Source organism: Oreochromis niloticus, linkage group LG20 (assembly GCF_001858045.2).
Source record: "Oreochromis niloticus isolate F11D_XX linkage group LG20, O_niloticus_UMD_NMBU, whole genome shotgun sequence".
Lineage (NCBI taxonomy): Eukaryota > Metazoa > Chordata > Actinopteri > Cichliformes > Cichlidae > Oreochromis > Oreochromis niloticus.
In genome coordinates, this window is record NC_031984.2 from 36,255,477 (window position 1) to 36,264,952 (window position 9,476).

The window sequence follows — 9,476 nt, forward strand, 5'->3', positions numbered from 1 at the left end:
TGAAAAACATGGAACCAAAGTGGAGTTCTCCGAGTCTCCCCCGAGCACGATAACTGTCAATGCGGACAATTTCGCTGTCGGGTGTTTCGCTAGCACCATTGGTGGAAACTTCACCTCTGAGTACGTGGTTAGAGAAAGTTATGTCGCCACCGAAGGAGTTCACCGAGCCGACTGCGGACAATCGGCCCTACATGGCCCCTGGGCAGCGGAAACCATCACGTCGTGTCGAGTCACGGGAGCAGAGTCTTGCAAAGCTTTTTGCTTTCGGAGCAAAGAAGATCGAAGCGCTTACTTTGACAACAGACTGATGTACCGCTATTTGCCCAACCCCTCGAACGGGTCCGTCGAGAGCATCGAAAATCGTCCTGAGTCGGCGATAAGGCCTTCGGACGGGCTCGGCTGCATCACCGGGGGCTCTTGCATGAGAATATTGTTGGGGCTGGGGCTGATGCTAGCCACCGTGCTCGCGATTGCGATGGGGGCATTTTGGCACATGAAACGGACAAGGAAAAGTTGGTCCCCACAGTCAATCGAGCAGTATGACCATAGAGGCTCTCTGCTTCCTATTCGCTCTCCTCGACCGCAGAGGCAGCAGAAGGACAGCCTGTAAGCGTAATCTCTTTCAACGCATGGAATAGTTTGCATGTATCAAAGAATCTATGCGTATTGTTGTACAGCACTGGTGATTATGAAGAATATGCATTCTTAACCTTGTTTGCTTGTGTGACCGTATGTATTCTTACGAGTATAACCACAAATGTAACCATATGTATTCTTACAATTATAACCACAAATGTAACCACATGCCGCCTGCTTTCAAATAAACTATCTGAAAGTGTACGAATATACGCAGGGATACTTTCTTGATACCTTGTTTGGGTGCGTGTATGTATGTATGTATGTATGTATGTATTCTTATGATTATAACCACGAATGTTTGTAACGTCTTACAGAAAGTGGCCCATGTAGCTGATATGTTGAGCACAACACAATACAAATACAGTGGTAATTGTGGCAGTGTAAGCCTTTATTTGAACCCTGTAATAAATTTCAGAAGCAAAGAATCTCAGTCTCATAATTTCATTTGGAAAGGTCTACTTCTGCAAATGCATCGCTTGATTACAAGGGAAAAAAAACAAGCAAGCAGAGCTGTTGTCAGTGCAAAGCACAGACCGATGTTGTTTTCTCCAGTTCAGAGTAATCCCTCACAGCTGCAGAGAAACAACAAAACAAGAAATATGAACAACCTCTAAGTATCTGGTTGTGTTTCATGAAGTACATAGGCTTTCTTCATCCAACCTCCTCCCCTTGGGCTTTTCCCTATCCCTTACCAATCATTGTCGGTCATGCCTTTGAAAGCCTGCCCTTCGTAATAAGTCTTGGATCACAGATGCTTTATTCCCTGAAATAGTAGCTGCTTGAAACTCAAAGTCACTAAATGAAGCTCCTCTTCCTCACAACCATACACATGTACATACACATGCGGTTAAGACATTACAAGCATCAGAATAAAGCATGTACAAAGTCATCGACACGGCTTCGTGGCGAGCACCGTACTTTTTGTGCCTGTGGAAGCACCAGCTCGTCCTAACTCACATACACTTGAACCCAGAGATGGTGCTGTCAAAAGGGAATGGTCATTTCTTGTTAAGCTGTTGGTTATTGTCACGATTTGCAACACTCTTCACTTTCTCTGAAAGTATTCTGTACAAATTAACGAACGTTGCATCCAATGATTGTACAGTTTATTGTATTTTTGGAAAAAACACCACACATGCACAAAGAAAGACATTTTTATCACGGGTTTTATTGACAACAATAATAGAGTGCAGACATTATGTATGACTCATATTGTTTTTACACTTGGAGAAATCAGGGTTAAAGTGTCGTGTAACGTGTTGATTTTGTGGGCATTCTGAGGACTCTGAGGACACCTCGGAGGTGTCTGCGCTCTCCGAGGTGTCCTCGTTCTCTGAGTTATCGGTCCTCTCACTGTTGTCGCCCCTCTCAGCTGTGTCGGTGCTCTCACCATTGTCTGAGATCTCAGCGGCGTCGGGCCTCTCTGCTGTATCGGCCCTCTCAGCGGCCTTTGAGCAGCCTCCAGGGCGCCTAGGCAGATGTAGCTTGTTATCTCTTTCATCATCTTCCACACAGGTTCTATATCCACAACACCTTCTCTCAAGACACGGGCGGTCTCGCTAGGACACTTAGCTGTAGGCTCGACCTTGGTCCTCACCGTGAAATCGTGGTCCATTTCATAGGTGAACCACAGTTCGTATTCGTCCTCGGCTAATTCCACGTTGTCAGCATTTGCATATGACTTCGGATAAAGCAAATCACCTGAAGCTTTGCGTAACCTATCCCGAAAGTCTACGATTGTATTAGCAGTGATGTAAAGATCCTTAGCATAATCGCAGTGGTCCTGAGGGTATTTGTGCACATAATGAAGCATAGCCAGACACCAACTGCTTCCCCCACCAGTCATCGACTGTCTATACAGAAACCTGTTAGACATCATGACCTTGAAAGTCACAGTGAATGGATCGGCCGTCTTGGCGAATTCTGCTAATCTCTCATACAGGACCTCCTTTTTCGAGGGAGCATTCGATCGCGGTTGCGTACCCTCCAAGAGCACTAGGTGACCATGGGGATTCATCTTGTTTATTCGTGTTATAACGTTACCGTCTGCAGATTCTATGTCTGGGACACTCATTCGAATGTCGGTGCACTTTGACCGCGGGGCTCATTTTTATATATTTTTTAACATGGGTGGGGTTTCGGCTGAGGCTCTATTTCTTGAAAGAAACGAGTCAAGTGTACAGAAGACAGAAAAAGTACCTTTCTAAGGAATAAGGGTTGGTATGCACATAACTTGGGTTTCGCGACTCATGAGCCAACCAACTTTTCCACCGCAACCATCAATTTGAGACCCAGGTCCTGTCATTGGAATGGTCCATGTACAGACGCAGCTGAAGGTATACGAGGGTGTGATTCTCTCTGTAGAACGGGTCACTCGTCATCTGTAAGCTTCGCTCTGGGTTCGTGTGCAGATCTACAATTATACTGTCATCCAGCACCGTCTTCCGGAAAAGAGGTATCGCGGAATACGCTATGAGCAACATCGAGTTTTCTCCCGTGGCGATGCAGGGTTTGCATCTTTTTCCCCGGGCCTTGGCGATGAGCTCTGCTGTTTCGTAGGCCTTTCCGTGTAACACGTACCGGATAATAGCCTCCGAACACTTACGGAAAACGCCGGTGTGGTCGTCTATCACTTTTGCCAGTTGCAGATCCAGGCTGTCTAGATCGCAGTGGGAGTGTGTGAACAGATGGCAGAGTTTAGGCCATGAACACATACCGTGCTTGGCATACACTACAGGAACCTTGTTCGCCGTGAACACAATATCCATGTCGGCATACATGATCGCGTTCCCCTCGTTGGTGTCCAGTGACGTCGCATACTGTTCTTTACCCTCTTGGCACGCTTTACGCTGAAGTTCTCGTATTACCCCCGGGGCATGATTAATCACAGCTACACGCAAATGATCCATCAGGTTCAGATCCGCCGTGTAAAGGTGTTCGTAGCTGGCAGGAGGTATGGCGTCTGGTATGTCCTCCAAGCACAACATGACGACGTTACTCTCATCTTTGAAGTTGAACACCATCTTCGTCTCCTCGGTACGGGGTAGGTTCAGGCGAGAGTACGCGATCATGACAGGGATTCCCTGCACCTCCAACTCTGCAGCCTGAGCTTTGAGTTTGGATATATAATCTAGGTAAACTCCACCGAGCAGGATAGTTCCGTCTGGGATTCCTGTCTTCCGTACAGCAACCCACGTGTGAAACACGAGGTTCGTAGTCAGCTTTCGATAGCTGTTGTCCAACCGAAACCCGGAAAAGTTACGATGAAGAAATTCTTTAACCTGCTCAAAGTAAGAGGTATGCGAAGTTGCCATTTCAGGTGTTTTTTGTAGAAAGGAACCGGAGACTAGGAACGCTGAGATGTTAGATAGTATTGCAAGTAATACTAATATTTACGTTGCCTAATAATGCGGGTGTGCGTGCAGTGCCAATATATGTAGAGCTACACCGGACTGATTACTCGTTTATGACTATCTCTGCAGGCACAACTTCACAGAGGATGAACCGCACAACCGACGAGCGCGGGCGCATCTGTGCCATGTCCGAGGATTACAAACCAGAGCTCAGGTGGAAGATTACTGCGGAAACAACTATAGATGACGGTCACGAGGAGCGATCGTCGTTCACAGTTAACGTGAAGCCACTGTGCCGCGCGGAGGAAGACTTTGATTGGCAGAAGATAGCTATCTCTCTAACCCAGCGTCACACCTGCTTCGAGTACAGATGGAGGGAAACCTGCGCTAAGATAGAAGATTTACTCGATCAACTACATGCCCTTTTGAAAGAGGCAGCGGATACCTATCATGACCACATGTCTGGTCACAAAACCGTTCAGAGCCCATGATACCCGAGAGACTCTAGACACTGGAGAGCGCAACTGGGACCCATTGTGTATTTTCAACCGCATCATTGCGAATGGCCGATACACTGTGTCATATGTTCAATCCGATCGAGATACTCACTATATATAATATCATGTGAATACCTTAGTTTGTACCAGGATTACATGTAACTGTTGTGGTGAAAAGACTAATGGCGATGATTAAAGACTGATACAAAAGACACATTTGTTGTTCACGTGTATTGCATGGGGGCTGGTTTGGCGAACTGGGTCTCGGAAGTAAACTAAGGGCATACTACAAATCTCTCAAGTGAAAGAAATCCTATCGGATGTGGTCTTGGGCAGTATGAGCGTTATTCGAATACATTTATGAAGTGGTGGCATGAACTACCTAGTGTCAAGGTCTTTTTAGGAATACAACTGTGGGTTCGCGTAAACTCGTTTTCATGTTTCTTGTACCACATAGGTTGCATTTTGCCTTGAGGTGACGTTTGTTGTGATTTGGCGCTATATAAATAAAATTGAATTGAATTGAATTTCAGGAAATACCAGTATTTACAGCGTCGGACATCTGTATTGTCATGTGTATCACTCGGTAGTCGCAACAGTTAGGCGAATGGCTTCCCCGTTCAACTCTGGAACTCACAGCGGTCGAGACTCAGACTGCGAGCATGTGGGTAACTCAGTTGGTCCTGCCTTCAAATTCAATCCCATATGCGAGCTTTACCGAGAATTTGCTTGCAAGAGGGTAAAGGTGCCCTATGTAGAGGATAATTCCAAGCGCCGCGTAACCGATATAGTAGATTTGGGTCCACCTTGTAAACTCAAGACAGTAAAACCAGATGGAAACTGTTTCTTCCGGGCTATCAGTCAGGCCCTTTGCCACAATGAGGACAGTCACGCTAAAATTAGGGAAGCGATTGTGTCATTTTTGAAAAGTAGAATAGACTCAAAACGTGGCCACATTGCACCTGAGGGCATATCCAGCTCCGACTACATCAACACCAAGCGTATGGATCGATTGGGTGTTTGGGCGACCGAGGTTGAGATACAAGCATTGTCAGACATGTTACAGTTACCGGTATACACGTACTATAAAAACCGATGGTTGCGCTTTACTTCCCGAGATGTGATATGGGAAAAGGGTATATATCTCAATAACAACGGTGCGCACTATGACTTGGTGTTGTGCGTGAAATCAAAAAATGGTTGCGCTGCATGTCGCGACTCCTACAAAGGCGATGCAACACCTGACTACAACGACGTGGCGGCCGAGTCGCATCGCTATCCTACGTCTCAACCACCCGAAACAGACACGGTGTTAGGAGTGCAGCACTCAACCGAAGTGAAAGAACAGACAGACACACGGTTTCATTTCCACGGTTCTGACAATCACGATTACGACGAACATCTCGACCCCAAGTACAATAAAGATTTGAGACCGTGGACTTTATTCAACGAGACATGGTATCCCTTCATAGAACAGCTAGACGATTGCTGGTGGGGTGACGTCTGTGTATCCAGTGTAGTGACTTGCATGCTACTCTACGGTACGGATGGCGACGTGGCTGTGACTGCAGGATTGTCTGGCGAACCTGGCAACGTCTGTTCTGTAACCGTACGTTCATCCTTTTCCACGGTCGCGTATCACATCGTTCTCCGAGGTTGCAGCTATGTCTGCGATGCAATATCGGATGAGAGTTTTCGCTCCCCAACGACCTGTGTCTGCAAGATATTAGCCACCGTAAGCAATCCACGGATAATGGCGAGACCTGCAACTCGGAAAGTCGAACACAAACTCAATTCTGTATCGACGTCGACGAATGAGACGGTGGACCGCAAGAGATCGCCCGTAAAGTTTGGCGTGCCGTGTGGGACGTTTCCCTGTTGTGACATTACAGTGGAGAACGTGGAATATCAACACGTGTCTGTATCGACGGCGATGGATGAAACAGTGGACCTTACAAGATTACCCATATGGTTCGACGTACCATGCAGCGAGTTTCCCGATTGTGAAATGACACCACGTACTGTTCAACGAGAACTAGAAAAAGTATCACGTGTCGCTGGAGTCGCTTTGTATAACGTTACCAGGGATGTACCCGGGTACCTATTTGACGTAGTTACAGCTGAGAACATATTGTTTGTGACATTCGACCGATACGGGTACATCATCTCCGACTGTAGCGACACTTTACGGTTTTGGAGTATGGAAGATGTGCTTTGCTGCATGTGTGAAAGTAAAGGCATTGGATTTGTATGCACTGACAGCGTGTTTCCGTGTAACCTTACATGAAATTGTGATTGGAGTTGTGTTATAACAGATCACCAAACACAAAACGAATAAAACACAGTCATTGTTCCATCATCGTTTCACATTTATTTGACATTGTATCACTTCCATCTTATTCTGAAAATAAACAGTATCTTGCATTGCGTGAGCGTATACATTTGTATGCAAACTCATCCAATTTCATCAACAATGAAATGCAGAGTCCCGTCTGTAGAAGTAATTGCGCCACGTGTTCAGGTCCATTTCACCACACACGGCAAAAGTCAAGGGCGATCGTCTCAAAAACACCTCCTTCGTGAACTGAGCGATGTGGATGAGGGCGTCGTGTTGCCCTTCTTCGGCTACATCGTAAGGTCTTTCCTGTTTCAACAGCCCGTTGTATATGTCGCGGACGCTAGATCCGTATATCGTCGTAATACCTAGAGATCCTGTCACCAGACCTATGTTATCACAGGGGCTCTCTATCAGCACCTTAACGTGGGGCGTAGCCGTATCCACTATGGCAAAGGTGTCTGCGTATTCGCTCATTGTCTGATACAGAGACGTGACTTGTTTCATGAGCATGTGAGGGATGACAATCTTTCCGTGGAAATGGTCTCTAGGTGGAAAATCCGCAAAGTGTAGTCCATCATATGCAGGTAGTCCCGAACCTACCATCCTAGTGAAATATGTCAGGATATCCAGATTGTCAAAACAAGCACATCGGATAAGAGCCATGATATCAGACAAAGCGCGATATTCCACTTGTCGGTGTGCAGGATTGTGAGAGGGAACGCATACGGACATATCTTCTTCACACTGTGGAAAAATGAATGTGAACGCTCCACTTGAATCTTTCTTGACACAAACAACACCCCGTTTTGAACAGCCTTTGCAATCGATAGGGAACTCGCTATCGTCAGAGGACATTAAGACATCTAGAGCCCCTCTAGCTCTGTCCGCAACCCACAGGCTCTCAGACATCATGAATTGCAACACATTCAGAGTCGCTTGTTTGTTCGCTTCGTCGTACACGGACAGCGAACGGTTGAAGGGTTCGCTGTCAGTGCCGGCTATCTTGACGGTCAGCTCACTGTTTGAGCGTCGCTCGTCCAAACCGGCATGAGACATTCCAAGGTCCACGGACCACTTGGATGAAAGTTTGTTAGGATCATACGTTATGGACCTTGTCTTGTTTCCGTTCAAAACTGCGAATTTGACAGGTACCTTGTTCCACGCTCCCTGCCTATAGGCTGTAACTGTCATCGAGTCGATCGTGAACAGAGCGCTGTGACCGGTGAGCTGTATAAGGTCCGTTACATCCAAGGAGAATATCACGGGCTGATTAGAATCGGTGGCCTTCTTCACAGTGTGAGAGAAAATAAAGTCGGTTTGACTAAACGCCATTGTGGCTGTTACTGGAGGGTGCGCCCTCTTTATACTGTATATAAAACACTTTATTCTGTTTGCAGGCCCACGTCAGCAGGCGTCTTGTTTCACAATTGTTCGCCACCGTACAGCCAGGGCTTTTCGTTCACACAACGTCCAATTCTACGTTTCTTGTCAGGACCGTATACGCGCGCGACAACTTCGTTAACGGGCACGTTGTTATCGAGAAGATCTCTGTAGAAATTTTTACAGCCTGTGCAGTGGTACCTAACCTGTTTGGTGTCACAACACACACCAGGCTTTCTTTTGTCATAAGCCGTGGTTTTCACGACGAGCCACTTTTTCTGTTTGAACTCATCTATCCATCTCGACATAGCTGTCACCGTCGGCAGTGGAGTAGGGCATGATACAGAGCGCGGTTTCTGGGTACAGTGTGTTTGTGGAAGGGGTGAACGCGTCGGGGTTGTGCATCTGCAACATGAGTGTGGTTTGATAAACAAGACCCGCTAGGTCAACGGAGGGCTTTTCGTGGAGTCCGCTGCTGGAAATGAAAAGTCTTCCCTCCGCACATATGACTCCAGGGTGATTTAACATGACAGTTGGTAGCACTATTGAAATTTTGCTATCGTCGCGGGTTTGGGTCTGAGCAACTGAAACTGCCCCTTGTTCGATGAGCCTGGTTAGAGACTCTCCCAGTGTGCGAGCGAGGTTAGCGTATACATCCCCTGGACTTAGTTGCATGTCGTCGATCACGATGTTCATGCAAGCGGTCAGTTTTTCACCGGGGAGACGGCTTACAGTTTCTCTGTTTGCCGCGATCCAATCCAACTCGTGCTGTCCACACGCGGGTATCATATGTTCGGGGCAAGTGTTCATGATAGAGTTGAAGGCAGCGTCTGCCCTTTTGAGTCTGTTTCTGATAGAGCGAATCAATACGAGTAACCAGTGCTTACAGTCTTCGATGGCCCGATTCTCAGAGTTACTGCCGTACATGTATCGAGGTAGACAAAAGTCTATGATGCAATGCGCTACAAGTTTCCCAGATCGATTGACCAAAGTGCGATCTGCGTGGTGGGCCGTCAACACTCTGGAGTTCGCGTAGCACCTGTTGCCCGGTTGATACGGGTGTTCAATCAGGTCGTTGTCTGGTAAACCCTCGCCGAGAGGACTAACTGTGAGCGGACATGAGGATAGGTCTATTCGGTCAGGGTCAATCTGCGCATCCATTGAGGTGTCAGCTATTTCGCACAATAACGACCCTCCGAACATGGCTGTCACGCAACCCGACGTGGCCTGCAAAGCCAACGGGTACCTGTAGAAAGTGGCTTCGCACGG